This window comes from Lagenorhynchus albirostris, chromosome 10 (assembly GCF_949774975.1).
Source record: "Lagenorhynchus albirostris chromosome 10, mLagAlb1.1, whole genome shotgun sequence".
NCBI lineage: Eukaryota > Metazoa > Chordata > Mammalia > Artiodactyla > Delphinidae > Lagenorhynchus > Lagenorhynchus albirostris.
The window spans coordinates 20,274,940-20,295,937 of record NC_083104.1 but is presented as its reverse complement, the minus strand read 5'-3'; the positions used below and the strand labels follow the sequence as shown (position 1 = coordinate 20,295,937).

The 20,998-nt window shown below is 37.7% G+C and overlaps 1 long non-coding RNA gene across 1 annotated transcript in view; it reads left to right on the top strand.

Annotated features, from left to right (window-relative positions):
- The first annotated feature begins 9,857 nt into the window (after positions 1–9,857).
- LOC132526848 (uncharacterized) overlaps positions 9,858–20,998 on the top strand; it is a 182,447-nt gene continuing 171,306 nt past the window's right edge. Inside the window, exon 1 of the long non-coding RNA XR_009542721.1 lies at positions 9,858–9,987. This is a non-coding gene — a long non-coding RNA (uncharacterized LOC132526848). The remainder of the gene's footprint in view (positions 9,988–20,998) is intronic.

The following is a 20,998-nucleotide window of genomic DNA, read 5'->3' as shown; positions in this document are numbered from 1 at the left end:
TCGGCGCTTCCAACATAAACGTGCTTGTGTTTCTTTTCTTCTCTGTCTGTTTCATTTTCAATTTTTCTCCCTTTCCCTTTATCTTTGGCCAGTGTTTTTGTACTGTGGCAGTTAGGAGTAAAGAGGTGGCTGATTTCCATTACGTGGTAGTTCAAGTCATTCAGCACGTGGCAAACAGGGGTAGTAGGTACTGAAAGTTAGCAGTGGGTGTAAAATGCTCTGAAGAGTTACAAGTGCCAAACAAGAGGGAACTGGAGATGTTACCTTTGTTTTTTATATAAATTTATTTATTTTATTTATTTTGGCTGCATTGGGTCTTCGTTGCTGCATGCAAGCTTTCTCTAGTTGCGGCGAGCGGGGGCTACTCTTCGTTGCGGTGCGCGGGCTTCTCATTGCAGTGGCTTCTTTGGTTGCTGAGCACAGGCTCTAGGTGTGCGGGCTCCAGTAGTTGTGGCACACAGGCTCAGTAGATGTGGCTCACAGGCTCTAGAGCGCAGAGTTTAGTATTTGAAGACAATTCCCCATTGCTTTTTTAAAATAAGCCTTTTATTCTAGGATAATGTTAGTTTTACAGAAAAATTGGTAAGATAGTAGGGAGTTCCTGAATATCCCACACTTAGTTTCCCTTTCTCTTAACATCTTATATTGTCTGGTATATTTGCCACAATTAATGACCAGTATTGGTGCCTTATTATAACTGAAGTTCATACTTTATGTAGATTTCTTAGTTTTTACCCAGTGTCCTTTTTATGGTCTAGAATCCCATCCAGGACCCTACGTAACATTCGGTTGTCATGTCTCCTTAGGCTCCTCCTGGCTGAGACTCTTTCTCAAACTTTCTTTGGTTTGGATGAGCTTGAGAAATTTATGGAGCCCTGGTTAGGTATTTTCTTAGAATGCCCCTCAACCGGGATTTCGCTTATGTTTTTCTTTTCTATTTTTTTTTCTATTTTTTTTTTTGTGGTACGCTGGCCACTCACTGCCGTGGCCCCTCCCGTTGAGGAGCACAGGCTCCGGACGCGCAGGCTCAGCGGCCATGGCTCACGGGCCCAGCCGCTCTGCGGCATGTGGGATCTTCCCAGACCGGGGCACGAACCCATGTCCCCTGCATCGGCAGGCGGACTCTCAACCACTGCGCCACCAGGGAAGCCCTCTCTTATGTTTTTCTTATGAATAGACTGACCTTATAGGTTTTTGGGAGGAAGGCCACAGAGGTAAAGTCTGGTGCTCATTGTATCATATCAAGGATATGCACTCTCAATATGGCTTACCACTGTTGAGGTTAAGTTTGATTACCTGGGTGAGGTAAAGTTTGTCAAGTTTCCACTATAAAGTTATTTTTTTTCTTTCCCCTTTCTTCACTGTACTCTTCGGAAGGAAGTCACAATGCCCAATCCACACTTAAAGGGTGGGGAGTCATACTTCACCTCCTGGAAGGTAGAGTATCTATATAAATTATTCAAAATTCTTATGCATATGGGATCTGTGTCTTCTCCCTCATGTATCTATTCATTCATTTATTTATATGGATGCATGGATATTTATTTTATACTTAACACAGAAGCCAATAATGGTTTACTTTGATGCTCATATTGCCCCATATTTGGCCTTTGGGAGCTTTTTCAGCTGGCTTCTGTGTGCCTTAGACATACCTCCATGATTGTGGGTGTTTTTGAGCACTTCCTTACTTTCTGGCACTCTAAGGTGCTCCTGGCTCATCTGGTATATTTGCTGCCTCAGCCGTAGCATTAGCCATTTCTCCAAGGATTTCTGGTTCCTTTTACTAGAGAATGATACCAGAAACCAAGGTCTGGGTATGAGGTCTTCTTGTTGTCACTGGTATATCTTTGCTTCTAGGCCATCTCAGCTTAGAGAACAAGGAAATATGTGTGTACACTTACTCCTGTGTATACTTATAAGTATCTCTACATGTAATAATCTATATCTATATTAAATTAAACATGAGTTCACATGGATGTCTCCAACTCTAATCCACTATTACATGGATCATACTAACTTTCTCCCCTTGTTTATCTATAACTTCCCACTCCAACAGTGAGAAATATTGTTCCCAAAGTTTGTCATCCATTTTCTTAATTGTTCAGTTCCAGCATACATGAAGAGTGGTTTCAGAAGTGATAACCTGTATTCCCATAGGAAACAACTTTATCAAGTATAGGTCAGTGCTTATGTACAGTTCCTTTTGCCTTTGGTCTTATAGAATTCAGTGATTTCAAATGTTACTTAGAGCATTACCTCTCTACTTGCCCCCTTTTGGTGAAGTTGTTTCATTTAATTGTAATGCAGTCAGATCGTTTTGTCACATTATGCATTTCATCCTTTGATTTTCCACCCTCCTAAATTAGTAGTTTTTTTAAATTCACACATTAAAGTTCATTCTTTGTTTTTGCTGTAAATTTCTATGGATTTTGACAAATGCATCATGTCATGTATCTACCATTACAGTATCATACAGAATAGTTTCATGGCACTAAAAAAAAATTCCCTTTGCTTTATCTGCCCCCCTACCCCCATCTTCTCCAGAACCTCTGGCAACCACTGATCTGTTTTTACTATCTCTATTGTTTTTTTTCTATTTCAGAATGTGATATAATTGGAATCATACTGTGTGGCCCTTTCAGACTGGCTTTTTTAATAGCAATAGCATTTAATATTAATCTGCATATTTGCATGGTTTGATAAATCATTCTTTTTTTTTTTTTTTTTTTTGCAGTATGCAGCCCTCTCACTGTTGTGGCCTCTCCCATTGCGGAGCACAGGCTCCGGACGCGCAGGCCCAGCGGCCATGGCTCATGGGCCCAGCCGCTCCGCGGCATGTGGGATCTTCCTGGACCGGGGCACGAACCCGTGTCCCCTGCATCGGCAGGCAGACTCTCAACCACTGCACCACCAGGGAAGCCCGATCATTCTTTTTTATCATAGAATAGTATTCTATTATATGGATGTAAGCACATTGATTATCCATTCACGTACTGAATCTTGGTTTTGGTGATTTTGAAGAAAGCTTCCATAAATATTGCAATTTTTTCTTGTGCAAGTTTTTATGTGGATATAAGTTTTCAAATCAGTTGGATAAATACCAAGGAACACAATTACTGCATCCTATGGTAAGACTGTTTAGCTTTGCTATAAAGTGCCAAACTGTCACTGAGAGTGGCTGTATCATTTTGCATCTCATCAGCAATGGAGTTCCTGTTGCTCTGCATCCTTACCAACAATTGTATTGTAAGTTTTTTTTTTTAATTTAAGCCATTCTAATAGCTGTGTAGTTTCTTATTATTGTTTTAATTTGCATCTCCATAATGAAAAATGATGTCCATATTTTCATATGCTTATTTTCCATGTGTATATCTTCTGTGGTAAGGTAACTTTTCAGGTCTTTTGCTCATTTTTAAATAGGACTTTTTGCTTTTGGTGTTGTATATTAAAAAAAAAACCCATCATCAAACCTAAAGTTACTTTGATTTTCTCTTATGTTCTCTTATAAAAGTTTAATAGTTTTCTATTTTGCATTGAGGCATATGATACAATTTGAGAATTTTAATTAAGGTCTGTGTCTAGGTTTATTCATTTGTATATGGATGTACAATTTTTCAACACTATTTGCTGATAAGTCTACATTTCTCCATTGATTGCCTTTGCTGCTTTGTGAGATATCAATTGATTATATTTGTGTGAGTCTATCTCTGGGCTCTCGATTCTATTCTGTTGACCTATGTGTCTGTTCTTTCACCAAACCCATCATATCTTGATTATTGTAGTTTTATAGTAAGTCTTGAAATCAAATAGTTTGAGTCTTCCAACTTTGTTCTTCTTCAATACTGTATTGACTACTCTAAAACTTTTGCTTTTCCATATACATTTTAGAATTAGTACAGATATCTACAAAGTATCTTGCTGTTGTTTTGAATGGAATTATGTTGAACCTGTAGATCAAGCTGGGAAGAATTGACATTGAGTCTTCTAATTCACGAACATCGAGCTTCTTCCCATTTATTTTCATCTTTGATTATTTCGTTGTAATTTTCCACATACAGAAGACTTGTACATATTTCAGATTGATACTTCATTATTTTATTTTTTAGTGCTATTATAAATGTAAATTATATTGTTACAATTCCTTATTCTCATTGTTTGGTAGACATTGCTTTTATCTAAGAAAGCAATTAAGTTTTGTATATTAATCTTATATTCTACAACCTTGCTCTACTTTTATCATTCATTCCAGGAGTTTTTGGTAGAATCTTTGGGGATTTTCTAGATAGTCATGTCATCTGTGAATAAAATCAGTTTTATTTCTTCTCTTCATGACTTTTTAACAAAACAGTATCAAGAAGTCCTAGAATATAATGGAAGGAAACAAAAGATTCTTTTTCAGTTCTCTCTTAGGTTTCCTATGGAGTCTTTTTTTTTAAAAACTATCAGCACAACTACATTTAAACTTTCCTCTGTACTAGGTGCATTGAAAGAAGAGGAAACAAATGTCTTATATATTTATTTAAAGAAAAAAATTTCTCAAACAGAAATTTCTAGGGAGGAAATGAAAACTTAGGGAAGATTTAACTCTCCCCGAGTTGATTGAATTTTCCAAGTCCTCCCTTTGATAGACTAATAACTATCTTTTTTATGATATGATATTTAATTCTAAAATTCTTGCAAAACATGTATTCCAGTCTTTCTTTGCAGGAACACAATTGGACATCATAAATGTACCATTAGTATGTTGTGTACTTGTAATCCAGTCATAGAATACCCCTTTTTCAAGGGCAAAGTAATAATCTATGGTGTGTTACACTTAAGCTTTGAGCTGTTGATTTCTTTCAGGAATACACAAATAGATCTTGCAATGAAATTAATGCATAACCATTAGGCAAAGACATGTGCTGATTACACACTGATGATACATTGATTACGGACCTTAGCAGAAGAGAAATGGAGATCACCACCCAACACATGAATTGAGCCATTAGGTGGATTGCCCTATGTTAAAATAAGATGCACGAACACTGACCTGCCATGTAAGGAAATTAATTTACTAGCGAACCAGACTAAGGTAACTCAGGCGAGTAAATACATCATCAGTCTGAACTTCTGACTGTAAGCAGTGGCAATACAAGAATTCCTTACTGTGGTGCAAATACCTTAGCAAGTTAGATTTCATATAAGCAAGGTTGCATTTATTTGTTTAACATAAATATGTGCACTGTATGCGAGGCATTGTGACAGATCAAGGGAGGGCGGTCAAAAGATAGAAATAAATCAACTTGGCTTTGGCCTTCTTAATTGTATTAATTAGATTCTGAGTTCAAGGCATAGTGATTTTTTGGAACTGACTTACATAGAAGAGGATGGTTATTTTGTAGGAGTGTCCTGCATAGTAAGAGGAGGGGTGGAGAATGACTTCAGGATGGCTGTGGAGCCTTGGGCTCTGAAGGACGCAGCAAGCTCTCTTCCTCTGCCTCTCATCTCTGTCTCTCTTTTTTAAAAATATGTTTTCTATTGAAGTATAGTTGCTTTACAATATTATGTAGGTTACAGGTATATAATAAAGTGATTCACAATTTTTAAAGGTTATACCCCATTTATAGTTATTATAAAATATTAGCTATATTCCCTATGTTGTACAGTATATCCTTGTAGCTTATTTTATACTTAATAGTTTATACCTCTTACTCCCTACCCCTACATTGCCCCTGCCCCTTTCTCTCTCCCCACTGGTGACCAGTAGTTTGTTCTCTAGGTCTGTAAGTCTGCTTCTTTTTGTTATATTCACTAGTTTGTTGTATTTTTCAGATTCCACATGTAAGTGATATCATACAGTATTTTTCTTATTCTGTCTGGTTTATTTCACTTAGTGTAAGGCCCTCCAAATCCATCCATGTTGCTGCAGGTGTCAGAATTTCATTCTTTTTTTATGGCTGAGTAATATTCCTATATATATTAGGTGTGTATATATGTGTATATATATACACACACACACACACCACATCTTCTTTAACCATCCATCTGTTAATGGACACTTAGGTTGCTTCCATATCTTGGCAATTATAAATAGTGCTGCTATGAACATTGAGGTGCATGTATCTTTTTGAATTAGTGTTTTCATTTTATTTGGATATATATCTCGGAGTAGAATTGCTGGGTCATTTGGTAACTCTATTTTTAGTTTTATGAGGAACCTCCATACTGTTTTCCAAAGTGGCTGCACCAGTTTACACTCCCACCAACATCATACGAGGGTTCCCTTTTCTCCACACCCTCACCAACATTTGTCTGACTCTCTTCTTTACGTTTAGTTTATGCTTCTCTTTAGCATCTGACCTTTTCTACTCCCTGGGCACATATTAGAAAACAGTTTTCCATTTATTCCTCCAACAAATATTTACTGAGTGCTTGTCATTCCAAGCATTGTTCTAAGAACCTAAACACAGGTAGTAATGAAGAGATTAGAAACACCTGTCCTCCTAGAGTTTATACCCTAGTGTGTGGAGATAGACACTCAGCAATAAACATCAAAGATAAGAAAAATGTTAGGGAGTGATAAGTTCTAAAGGTAAAAATAATGAGAATAGCCTGAGGAGGACTCCCTGTACTGGGAATAAGGAAGAGAGGTTGCAGTTTTAGACAGAATGTCAGACGAGGCCTCCTTAATAGGATAGCATTGCGCAGAAAGACTGAAGGAAGTGCAACATTTGGCCATGCATGTATATAGGGGAAGAGTCATGGGCAGAGGGAATCGTTAGGGTAAAGGTCTCTAGGTGGAATGTGTCAAGGGTATTGCAGAACAGCACGGAAGCCAGCATGCCTGGAACAGAGACCGTGAGGATAAAGAGGTTAGAGGAAAGATGTAACAGGGCCACAGGTCATGTAGAACTTTGCAGACTATTATAAGAACTGGGGTTTTTCCCCCCCAGAAACATAAGGGTTTTGAGGAGATGAATAATCTGATTCATTTTCAAGGTTAGTTCTTACTTTCTGAGCTACATGGAGACAGATGAGTGAAGCAATCAATCTTTCCCCTATTCCTTCTTTTTAGTCTCTGTTACGGAGGAGAGAGCTCACTTGCCTATCCCAGGCCAGTCATTGCTTTGTGAGGAGCTGTGGTTTTGGTCCATGAGCTTGGTTCCTGGAGTGTACTTCCTTTTTTTCTTCTTTCTTTTTTATAGGTTATATGATACAGTACCTTACATGAAGAACAGTGTGTTTGCAAATTTAAATGCTATCTGTATGTATAGTGGCATATATTCTTATCAAAGATAAATTAAAGTTTCTGTTTATCAGTTTCAAAATGCATCTATATAGATTGCTAAAACTGACAGAATGAGGCATAAAATAGTCAAATGTTCTACATTATCAGGGAGCCTCCTTTTAACAGTCTTTTCCCCCTTTGTAAAAAGTTTTGAAAACTGTCTGTTAAAAGGCAACATTTCAGGTTAACCACCAATTCTTTTTTTTTTTAATTTTTTTTGCGGTACGCGGGCCTCTCATTATTGTGGCCTCTCCCGTTGTGGAGCACAGGCTCCAGACGCGCAGGCTCAGCAGCCATGGCTCACGGGCCTCGCCGCTCCGCGGCATGTGGGATCCTCCCGGACCGGGGCACAAACCCGTGTCCCCTGCATCGGCAGGCGGACTCTCAACCACTGCGCCACCAGGGAAGCCCATTTCTTATAGTCTATATTAATAAAAGTAGATATGTGTAGATATGAATATGTGTCGATTATGTAATGTGCACACTGAGTGTTTCAAACAAGCATACACAGGTCGCATCCCTGTGTATGCAGCATGGGTGGGATGGCATGGGAAAGGTGAGGGGCTGGCGTAGGAGAACGGTTTTCAGAAAGTGGGGAGCAGTTGGAGGGGAGAATGTAAGGAAGCTGGCAACCCGTTAGTTGTTCATGAAGTGTCAGTTACGATCTAACGGATTAAAATGTGTTCATAAATATTTTGTCACCCAGGTTATAGCTAAATGTAGTAAGAGGGGTATCGCTAAATTCTAAAGGGAGGTTGAGAGGAGGGGAAATCACTTTTTAAGTGGGTCATTAAGGCACTTGAGCTGAAAAGGCAGTTGGGATTTGGCCATGTGGAGATGGGAGTGAAGGTAGGGGTGGGAGAAGAGGTCACATAATGTGGAAGAATGTGCCCTCCCTCGGGCGGGCGGGGGCGGGCAGGGAAAGCATTGCAGACAGTATCTTCTGCACAAATTATGCATGAGTTTACTCAAGAGGCTGCCGAGCTACTCAACAATAATGGGTAATTGCCTCTGCAAATGCATCCTCCTTTCACTTATGCACCCCAACAAACACTTGCAGGGAAAGGGATTAGGAACAAATAATGCGAAACATTATTTTTATGAACATGATTGTTGCATGGAGCTGTTGCATAGCAATCTTCTATGAGAAAGTCTATAGACACGTGATCAAAGAAGTAGGAAAATTTCCACTTAACCTTCTTCTCTTTGGATACTTGATCCTGAGCACCAATACTGGGCATGCACTATGGTCCAAATTCCAAAAATGGTGGAGGCTCTGGTGTCTTATAAGCCAGAGAGAAATCCACTGGATAATTAAAATTTCCAGAATGTTAAACTTGTTCCCCAGAGTTATTACTTTAAAATATAGTTCAGTTTATTTGTTCTCACTTTTTTTTGACCTCCCAAAGATTCTGTTCTAAAGCTGCTCTTTTCTTTTCTTTTTTTTTTTGCCATACATACATACATATATAAATAAATAAATAACATTTTCTTCCATCGAATTGCATTGAAATTCTAAAGAACAACTACCTTTTTGGTCCTTCTCTTTTGAACAAAATATGCAAGAAGTTTGACCTCAGGATTTGCTACAAACATTATATAGCGAGTCCAGTGTTTCTCTTTTTTAAAACGGTAGTAACGGTTTATATGGTCTTAGTTTTTTCTTAATGTGTATTTAAATAAATTATGATATTGAAAATATCATGAGTCCATTATTAAATGATGAACTAAGGATTATATACGAAAGACAATCCCACATATAGTATTTTCTCATCCAAATTCAAAATTTCAAACCAATTATAAGACTGTTTTATCAGGTGGCATACTAGGTATTCGTTCATTCATTAAAATGAAAAGTTTCTTCCTTATTAAATATATGCTCTAGAGAGAGAAGATAGAAAACAAATGTGAAATATGTAAATTAATTAACAAGGTAATTTTAAATATTGAGACATGCTGGAAAGAAAATAATGTGGGTTAATGAAATCAGGAATACTCTGCAATGGATAGACTAATTTAGGTTGGGAAGTTAGGAGCAGCATTTCTAAGGGGGTGACATTGGTTGGGTTGAACAGTGGTGAGGAGCCAGTTTTCCAAAAATATAGTTGAAGCACATTTCAGACAAAAGGAATAGTCAAGACAGCTCCTAAAGTTGGAATGAGTTTGGTGTGTTGAAGGGTCAGAAAGAAGACTTGAGTAGAATAGTCATAGAACTCATAGTGTATATCTAAAATATATCCTACTTCAGGTATTGTGATTACTTTGTGAGTGTAAAATCATACCCTGAGGGCAGATTTGAATTTCATGGCTAAAAAAAAAATTACCTATATAAAAGGGGAAAATATGGGGAGATTGGCCAGGTGTAGTTCATATTATCTGTTCCCCTAACACAAAAACAAAGAGAAGGATTCTAAGAATAAGTAAGTTGACACTCGGGGGATAAAAGAGAACATAAAAAATTTCTGAACCTGGATAGAGCATGTCTTCTTTTTTTTTTTTTTTTTTGCAGTATGCAGGCCTCTCCCTGTTGTGGCCTCTCCCATTGCGGAGCACAGGCTCCGGACGCGCAGGCCCAGCGGCCATGGCTCATGGGCCCAGCCGCTCCGCGGCATGTGGGATCTTCCCGGACCGGGGCACGAACCTGCGTCCCCTGCATCGGCAGGCGGACTCTCAACCACGGCACCACCAGGGAAGCCCAGAGCTTGTCTTCTTAAATGGTAAGTAATCGGGGAAAAAAGTATAGCCTTGTTACAAGGTTCTATAGTAGAAAAGATGGAGACTGTGGTATTTGAGGCAGGGAATGGAAATATACTTCAAAAATGTTTTAAAAGTGAAAGAAATATTTCTTCCATTTCCAGGGAAATAGAGTAGGTATACTTTCTCTATTCCTTCTGCTAAGTTCAGCGAACACCCCTGGACATTATACATTTTTAAAACCCTAAGAAGAAAGGTGGGAAAAAGAGGAAAGACTGGCTAGAGATAGGGCGGTTGTGGAACAGCATGGTTGTGAGTTTCCAGGTTTTGTTTTTCCCTCATATATCCTACACTTGGAACTGAGGACCTGGCCCCTGGCAATGCTTCATAGGCACAGATACACACATCCCAACAAAAGCCTGCTCTCTCTAGCCAAATGACCAGGGAAGGGGAAACACAGGAAGACAAAAACTGTTAGACAATAACCACTGTACTGTAGATGACCATAGAAAATCTGTGGGTCCATCTCCCTGCCATGCCAGCAAAGGATCAGTAGGAAATCTAGACTTTCTCACTCACCAGGCTGTGATAAGGCTCCCAAACTGCATTATAGATTAGAAATTATTTCATCTGAACAACAGACAGGAAATAGACAAAAAAAAAAGAAAAGAACAGAACCTCAAGGACCCTTGAGGCTATGACGGAAGATCTAGTATTCATGTCTTTGGAGTCCTGGAAGGAGAGTTGAAAGATGGCAGGAATGAAAAAGTAGTCAAAGAAATAGTGATGCCAATTTCAAAGATATGAATCTACAGATTCAGGAAGCTGAGAAAACCTCAGAAAAGAAACCCTAATAATAAATGCAGACAAAGAAATATCATAGCCAAACTTCTAAAAACTGAAGGAAAAAACATCTGAAAACAATGAGAGAAATGACATAATTCAAATGTAAGCAGATTTCTCTGGAGAAACCATAGAGGCCAAAAGGGAGCAGCACAACATTTTTCAAGTGCTGAAAGGAAAGAACTGTAAACCTACAATCCTAAATACAGTAAAAGTATTCTATAGGAATGAAGAAGTCAAAACATCCTCAGATAAAGGAAAATTGTCTTTATGTATTTTTTAAGTATTTATTTATTTTGTTTTATTTATTTATTTTATTTTATTTTTGGCTGCTTTGGGTTTTAGTCATGGCACGTGGGATCTTTCATTGTGGCACATGGGCTTCTCTCTAGTTGTGGCGTGAGGGCTCCACAGCACTCAGGCTCTGTAGTTTGCGGCATGCAGTCTCTCTAGTTGAGGCATGAGAGCATAGTTGCCCCATGGCATGTGGGTTCTTAGTTCCCTGACCAGGGATTGAACCCATGTCCCCTGAAAGAAGGCAGATTCTTTACCACTTGACCACCAGGGAAGTCCCAAGGAAAAGGGTCTTTAAAAAGAAATAAAACAATAGACAAAGCAACCTTGGAGTATTGAGAGGGACAGAAAACAAGGTAAACAAAATTATGGATAAATAGAATAGATTTTCCACCTCCTTTTGAGTTTTTAAAATTGTGCTTGACAGTTGAGCAAAACTATTAACACTACCTGATGTGATTATAAATGTACATAAAGGAAATATTTACAAAAATTATGTTACTAACCAGTTTTTAGATATAGATAAGAGTATTTTAAAATTTTTTTCAAAATTGAAAGAAAGGAGAATAGGTACAACAATTTTGAAGAAGAATGAGCCTACCCCATTTAAAGACCTATTATATAAGCGTAGAAATCAAAACTGTGTGGTATTGGTGGAAGAACAGATACACAAATCAATGGAACAGAATAGATAACACAGAAATAAACCCACACAAAGATACTCAATTGCTTTTTGACAAAGAGGCAAAAGCAATTCAATGGAAGACAGTCTTTTCAACAAATGGTACTAGAACCACTGGATATCCATAGGTTAAAAAAAACCTACTACTTGAGTTTCACACATTATACTAAAATTATCTAAAAATGGATCATGAACTTAAATGTAAACATATATTTAAAGTTAGACAAAGAGTTCTTAGATTTAACACCAAAAATACGATCCGTAAATTGATAAATTGGACTTCATCAAAACAAAAACTTTTCTCTTTAAAGGCCCTGTTAAAAAATAAATATTAAGCTACCTACTGAGAGAACATATCTGACAAAGCACTGGTTTCTAAACTGTATAAAGATCTCACAAAACTCAGCATTAAATAAATAGTCCACTCAAAAATGTGCAAAAGACATGAACAGACATTTCAATGAAGAGGATGTAAAGATGGCAAGTCATCACATGTAAAGGTGTTCATTAGTCACTTGAGAAATACTAGTCCACAATGAGATATCACTATACTATAGACCTGTCAGAAGGACTAAAATAAAACACAGTGACGGCACTAAATGTTGTGGCTGACCTGGGAAGTCAGGTCAGACTCACATTGCTGAGGGGATGTAAAATTGTACAGCCACTTGCAGCTAACTCTGAAAGACAGTTCGGAACTTTCTTAACTAAGCATACAACTACAGTGTTACTCAGCAGTCACATTCTTGGGCATTTATCACAGAGAAGTGAAGACTTATGTTCACCCAAATACATATACGTCAATATTTATAGCAGCTTTATTCATTATAACGAAAAACTGAATACAAGCCAGACGTCTTCAGTGGGTGAGTGGTTAAAGAAACCATGGTACATTTATACCATGGAATACAACTCAGCAATAAAAAAGACCAACCTGAGTGAATCTCCAGGGATTATGTTAAGTGGTAAAAGCCAATAGAAAAAGGTTACGTAAAAATTATAGAAATGGGGAACAGACTAGTGGTTGCCAGTGGTTAGGGTGAGAGAGTGGGAGTAGGAGGTACGCGTGGCTGCAGAAGGGCAAAATGAAGGATCCTTTTGATGATGGAAGTGTTCTGTGTCTTGACTATATCAATATACGTATGCTGATTGTGACTATAGTTTTGCAAGATTCTAACAGTAGAGGAACCCAAGTTAAAGCTATACCTCTCTGTATTACATCTGATAATTGCAGGTGAATCTACAATTGTCTCAAAATAAAAAGTTTGATTAAAAAGTTAACAGAAGAAAAATTTATGGAGTATTGGCTTTATACTAAAAATTCAGGGGGGAAAAAGACGTATTTAAAAAAAAAGGTTAAAGATGAGCTCAGATGAAGATAAAATGAGCTCAGATGAAGATAAAAGATGAGCCCGTATGAAGAATGTCAGAAAGATAAGAAATAGCATAAAGACTAGAAAATGTAGCCATAGAATTAAAATCATCAACAGAAGCAGTAAGTAGCAGAATCAACACTCCATTAAGTAAAACCAGGAATGTGGAGAATCATGATGAAAATTGTGGGACTTCCCTGATGGCTCAGTGGTTAGGAATCCACCTGCCAATGAGGGGAAACGGGTTCGATCCCTGGTCCGGGAAGATCCCATATGCCACGGAGCAGCTAAGCCTGTGCGCCACAACTATTGAGCCTGCCCTCTAGAGCCCGAGAGCCACAACTGCTGGGCCCGTGTGCCACAACTACCGAAGCCCATGCACCTAGAGCCCGTGCTCCGCAACAAGAGAAGCCACCGCAATGAGAAGCCCGCACACCATAACGAAGATTAGCTCCCGCTCGCCACAACTAGAGAAAGCCTGCGTGCAGCAACGAAGACACAACACAGCAAAAAAATAAAAATAAAATAAAATAAAAAATAAAAATTCTTCAAAAAAAAAGGAAATGGTGGTGGCCATGAGAATGTGCCTTTTGGATATCCAACTACAGCGGGGAGCATAACTGACGAAGAGCCCCAGCAGCTGGGTGGGGCTCCAGCCTTCTTTCCTTTTCCTTATTGGGGGGTCAACCTTGCTTTGTGGTCTGCCTGCCTTCCCAGTCTTACCTAGCTCCCTCTCCATTTTCTTTTAACACAGGTGTTTTCCTTCATACAATCCTTGGATTTGTAACCAATCTTGGCTTCTGCTTTTTGGAGGACCTGAACTAACACAAAAATCTACCAAGAATTTGAGGCCTTAGATTCAGTATAGAGCTGAGGTACAATAAAGGGCTCAGTAAAGACAGAGACTAAACACAAGAGATGAATTGAAGATTTACAATTGGAAATAAGTCATCCATCCCTGGCTAATGCAAAGAATACCAGCAACCAGCTATCAGTCCCTCAAGCAGGAGACCTTTGGTTCTTTTCGGGATCTACTGAGCCACCAGGGAAGTCCCTAAACGTATCTTTAAAAGAGAGGAGAGAGAGAAATAGAGGGCAAGAAGTGATTAAATAAATAATACAAAATAATTTTCCAGAACTGACAAATTAAAAGTGCCCACTGAGGGCTTCCCTGGTGGCGCAGTGGTTGAGAGTCCGCCTGCCGATGCAGGGGACACGGGTTCGTGCCCTGGTCCGGGAAGATCCCACATGCCGCGGAGCGGCTGGGCCCATGAGCCATGGCCGCTGAGCCTGCGCGTCCGGAGCCCGTGCTCCGCAACGGGAGAGGCCACAACAGTGAGAGGCCCGCGTACCGCCAAAAAAAAAAAAAAAAAAGTGCCCACTGAGCGCTCAGTGTATGGAATGGTGGTGCGCTGCGGGGAGGGGAGTGGTAAACACCGCACATGTTGTGAAATTCCAGCAAACAAGTATTAGAATATCTTTAAATCTTTCCTATGAAACAGTAGAATCAGTATCAATTTATTAATGCTTAAAATATCCAAACAGGAGATTATGTATAAAAAATGGAAAAGTGCATGAAAACAGAGCAGAGATTCTTCAGATGCATGGATGGTTTGTGAATCATTTGCCTTGTTTCATACAGTTTTGTATAAATGTGCATTGTTTTGGTGAGAGGCAGAGCTTTCCGAAATTTCCCTGATAAGTTCATGATATAAAGGAAGAGATGCATGAGTGGATAGATGATAGATAAGCAAATAGACATGGATGGGTGGGTGGATGGCTGGATGGATGGCTGGATGGCTGGACCAATGGATAGATAGATAGGCAGGCAGATAGAGTGAAGAAACCACAGTTAGAGAGGAAACTTGAGTATTCCTTACATCATGTCTATCTAAGACTTGCATTATTTGCTTTTTACTTTTTAACTCAATTATATGATTTGGGCTTTCCTGGACATTACTAAAGTGAGAAAAAATACTTTTAAGACCTCAATTATCTAAAGAGCCTTATCTGACAACATCTTCTATTCAGAACACATTCACAAATTCTAAAGCTAAAATTGGAGAGTTTTAGAGCTGAATGAAATATATGATAATACTAATATAAACTGGCATTGTTTTTATGATAGTGTTTTTGAATCACGTTCACAGCCACAATTTCATTTGTTCCTTCAACAGTCTTTTGAGTTCTGGAATCCATGTTTTCTTATTACATTTGATTTACACTTCTTCACATGTTCTAAGAAAAACTCAACAGAAAAGTACTCAGCAAACAATGACAAAAAAAGATATAAATTTGTCATACTCATTACAAAGAAGTTTAAGTCAGCGTTAATCAATGGGAATAGACATGAAATGATGTGTTCTTTATGTTTATGTGAATCTGAATTACTAACACTTGATTGAAGATCTAACAGTAATGATTCAGTCAACAACATTGATAGAAGCAGATTTAATTTTAACCAGTTTCTCAAGAAGTGAGATTGTTCCCTTAATTTTTTTTTTTTGTAATACACATTGTTTTTTTATGGATTAAAAAGTAGCACATGTTCTTTTTGGAAACTTGGAAATTATCACACAAAAGGACATTAAAACCACCCATAATCCTAAATTCAGAAATAACAAATATTAAGATTTTAGCATATATTTTTCCAATCTTTTTCTATGCTTAGAAAACAAAACCATCAAATTGTGTATACATTAACCAACTTTAATAAATTTAAACAGGTTGATAAGAATTCCGAAATGTGCTATACACTTACCCATTAAATGAACAGATAATCGAACATATTTTAAACTTTCCTTGATAACGCTGAGTCCTCGTCTCAATTGTTCTTTAATGACACTCTCCAGATCTATTGGGAGGTGTCAGCCCCTGGCTCTGGTGCTCCACAGTCCCTCACTACTCTTACTTTTAAAAAACCTGTCCATAATTCTGGTTTTGATGGGTTGTTTTCTCATGAATGGTCAGGAATTAACTGATATTTCTTTCTGCTTTAAGAATAGTAATCCTGGGTAGTGTGTGTCTGTTTCTAATTTAATGTGTCTAATTTGCTGTGGAGTGAGAAACCAAATAGCTAAGTTTATTAATAATCCTGACTCCACCCAGAGCAGTAAGTATAGCTAGTGTTTTTGTTTTTATGTTTTTTTACGAAGTACATTTTGGTTTGTTGAAGGTAATAACACAGTCAGGCATAAAATTTGCCTGTGCTTAAATTTATACTCATAGCTAGCATTTTTTTGAGCACTTAGTTCATTCCAGGAAATTTCTGTGATAAATGCTTTTAATCTTGAAAATAACTGACTGGGAAACTCAGGATTAGCAGAGATTAATTCATTTGTACAAATTTATACAAAGACATTGACTTTTTAAAAAACTTTATTGAAGTATAGTTGATTTACAATGTTGTGTTAATTTCTATTGTACGATGAAGTGATTCAGTTATACATACATATATATATTCTTTTTCATATTCTGTTCCATTATGGTTTATCACAGGATATTGAATATAGTTCCCTGTGCTATACAGTAGGACTTTGTTCTTCATCCATTGTATATATAATAGTTTGCATCTGCTAATCTGAAACTCCCAATCCATTCTCCCCCCACCCTTGTCAACCACTAGTCTGTTTTCTATACCTGTGAGTCTGTTTCTGTTTCGTAGATAAGTTCATTTATGCAAAGACAGTGGCTTTTTAAATTTTTTTTAATTAAAATTTTTTTTTAATTTTGGGTCTTCGTTGCTGCCTGCGGGCTTTCTCTAGTTGCGGTGAGCGGGAGCTACTCTTTGTTGCGGTGTGCAGGCTTCTCATTGCGGTGGCTTCTTTTGTTGCGGAGCACGGGCTCCAGGTGCGTGGGCTTCAGTAGTTGTGGCACGCAGGCTCAGTAGTTGTGGCTCATGGGCTTAGTTGCTTCACGGCTTCCCAGACCAGGGCTCGAACCCGTGTCCCCTACATTGGCGGGTGGATTCTTAACCACTGCGCCACCAGGGAAGCCCAAGACAGTGGCTGTTGAAGCAGGATTAATAGCGCCTGAAATCTGGAGAAGGAAATTTTTATTCTGGGGATTTTAAGCCTACATGATTGGTAGGATGTTTGTGCTATAAAGAACTAGGAGTATGCACCTCTAGTGGAAGGCAAGGTGATTTTAGAGTGTGCACTAAGGCATTTTATGTGCAAGGATATGGACGTAAAAATAAACAATGTTGAATTACATAGTGAGCCTAAATCAGCTTCAGTTTTTCTGATTCTGTCAAGGAGAAAGTCTCGATCAGTGGTAATATGTTTTTAACTCCTTATTAAAACTTGCTGTGATATATTTTTGACAAAAAGAGAGCAAGCCTCAGATATAAAGCTTTCAGTCAGTAGTAGTATCTAGCTAGAATTTACTGACAATTTGCTTTCATTATTTGTTAGGTTTATGCCTATTTATAAAAAATGATAATGGTTTTCCCTTTATGGATGTGATGTTTTTCTCAGAAGTTGAGGGTTTCTGTTTTTTTTTTGAGTCAAGTAACAAAAGATGTTTACAGATATGGCAGAAAAAACTACGAAGGTGGCGTATAAATTATTAAATACGAAAATATGTCTCTAGGAGAAAAATTAATTTGAAAAATTAGAGTATAATCCATGAAGGGGATAGGGTTTTACATGCCTGGAGAACTTGGTTGTAAGAGATGACGGAACGCCCTAAATGAAGAGGACACTGATTCTCCTTCTTGACTGCCTTCTGTTTCCTTGCCTTGCTTCTCTTAGGTCTAAGAACTGCAAGGTCTGGCACATGCATGGTGTTCTAGAGTTAGTTCATACCAGCTCCCGAGAGCTGACTGTTAAATTTTCAGTGATTTTGTGAGCCATTGTTAAACATAGCCATTATTAAAAATTAAATTATACCAACTTAACATTAAATAAATTATAAACAAAGGTAATAAATACTCAAAAGTCATCACTTCCTAATTATTTCACTACTTTCTTTGCTGTTGAGTTTTTTTTACATCTGCTGTATCTCTAGGTTGGAAATACGATCTCTTGGTGTGCTACCCTACCTCTCTTCCCAGTTCTGTGTTCAGTAACTTCATGTTGGCAATTCACAGTTAACCAGGTGGGAATATTTACACTGTGGAAATGGGCAAAATCAACAAGTTGGGGACTTTTCCTTCTCTAGAGGTGGTTATTAAACAATTACCAGCACACCACTGGGTGTAAGAGTAAAAGGAACTGAACTTCCATATCCCTAGCCAAGTGACTCCTGGTGCAATGTTTCTAATTGGTAGTGAAGACCTCCTTGAAAAGGAATAGATGGTAAGGAATTGAGAACACAGCTACAAGGGATGGCAGGTAAGAGTTGTTAATCATATTATAACTGAGCATTTTGTGGGTGAGAAATCCCACCTCCTGCTAGAGAATATATCTTCTAATTTGTTTTTCTTGTGAAACTGAATCCAGCTTCCTTTTGTTTCGATTATTAGTTTTTAATTGAAATGTATTTATTTCAGTCATATCTTGGCAAGGAATCATATGCTTCAAAAGTTTGATTACTTTCTTCAGTGATGCGAACTTATTCTTAAAATCCTTAAAATGTAAAATACGCCAAAGTAGAGTGATGAAAATGTCAGTTGTCGTAACAGAATTTATGGCTTTGGTTTTAATACTAAGAGTGTTTTGAAAATATCTTGTCTCTTATCTTGTGCACATAGTGGCTCTTATTCAGCTGAGAAAGAGGTTAAGTGAGAAATGAGTTGGCTCGCAAAGGATACATTTTTTCCACCCACTCCCAACCCGAACACACATATACACTCACACTCTGATGTTAATTTGATTTGAAAAAATATCAGGAAACATCATCATCAATTTCTCCTCTTGCGAAAGTGATTATTCTTGCTTGACTGCCCTCTGCTGGAAATCCTGAAATATACACTTTGCCTCTACTTCCAGGGACTAGTTGCAGGCGGTATGCAACTTTAACATAATATGTGCAGTGTTTTCAAGGCATGTTAGGTGCAGGAGCCCAGGTACACAAGATTAGAAATTAAACTGAGTTAAGCATTAAATGCAGTGGTCCAGTGTTGATTTAATTAGCCATGAAAAATAGCCAGGTTTTGAATGGACCAAAGAAAACAATTATACATAATGGGTGAACTGAAAACAATTGACTACTACGGAGGGAGAGGAATGCTTTAATTAAACTAAAAGATATACCTAATGTTAAATGAGGTGGTTACAAAAGCTCCACAAATAAATCTGCTTAACTGCTGAGTATAATATGAAAGATCAGAAGGAGTGTTTAAATGTACTTAATAAAAAAAAATGCAACCTTATTAAAATTGTATTGCTATTATTTAAAACGATAGTGAGCCTTTTCTGTGTTCTGTAAGCTAAGCTACCACATTTAAGAATATTCCTTTACTTGTTTAAAATATTTAGGTTCCTCATTTATTATTAATTATGGTACAAAGATAGTGCTTGTGTGTACTTAAGAAGAGTATATTTCTTGTGATATTTAAAGAAAATTCTTTTAGAGAGAATAATGCCTGTGGCATATCAGACCTTATAATGTACTAGTTTAGCATATACTTATCTCTATATGTGTCAGGCTTTCCGGAGTTAGAAGAGTAGAAATCCACTGTCAAATAGGTTGAGTTGGTGGTGAATTGGCACTTTGGGACTCACGCTTGAATGGTATTACTCTGGAATATTTTTACTATAAAGATCAAATCCTTCATCTGTGGAATTTGAGCTAGTAAATGAAACAGACTTCTATCAGTGTATTTGCTGTTCAGTGTCTGAGCCTTTATTTCCTGCCCCATATTCTTTTTATGTCATTAAGAAATGAACAAGGAGGTTAGAGAGGAAGGGACAGAGGAGAGGATGACCAAAAGTCAAAGAATTAATAGAAAGGAGAAGAGCAAAAATCCCTTCTCTCCCCACACTATTTTGTTTCCTTCTTGTCCCTCATGTGGATTAGACTGTAAAGTTATGCTTGTAAAGAGCCGAGTTTCCCAATTCAAGGTAGGCATTCTGCATCATTGTACATTATGACTCACGTATACAATAAGGACAAGACCTTTTTGGTAACAATGCTAATCAAGTGGTTATAGATGTTAATTCTTTTGCAGTAAAAGCTGATACTGTACAAGTCAGTCATTTTTCCTATTGTGAAAATGACAGTTATGTACTTTACATTGAGGCTGCCGAGGGAAAGAAGGAGATTATAGAAACTCCTTCACTTCCCCAGACTAAATGCGCTCTATTCCGCCACCCCCGTCAGCGGTGGCACACCCAGCACGTTTCCCATACTAATTTGAAAGGAATATCAGAAGGCAGAATAAGATGGTTGACCTGGAATTTGATTTAACTCTTTGAATGTCATAAGATGAACTCTTTAATCATGGATGTTCTGAATTGACTAAAACAGTCCAAGACTTTTCAGAGTAAGATGTGATAAAACAATAATATAAATGGAAAAACATCCAGATTTGGGGAAAGCATGTACATTCTAAACTTTGTTGAAATTATACATTCACATTTCAGGGTGAGAATATTAAAATATTATTTAGTCTAATGTCATTCTAAATGAAGAAGTAAACCCTATTGTATGCAAAGGAGAAAGATTAGTAAAAGATAAATGTAATGAATAGCTACAATGTTTTGCATTTTAAAATGTTCTGTCACTGTGCTAATCATTTTACCACCATTATATCATTTAAATTTTAAAAACTCTGCTCTGAGTTTTTACTCTGAGGTGGGTACTTAATCATGTCCATATTACAGATAAGAAGAGTCAGGCTGGGAGGCCCAAGGTCACAGAGACGCTTAGTGCTAAAACTGGGAGTCTAATTCTGGT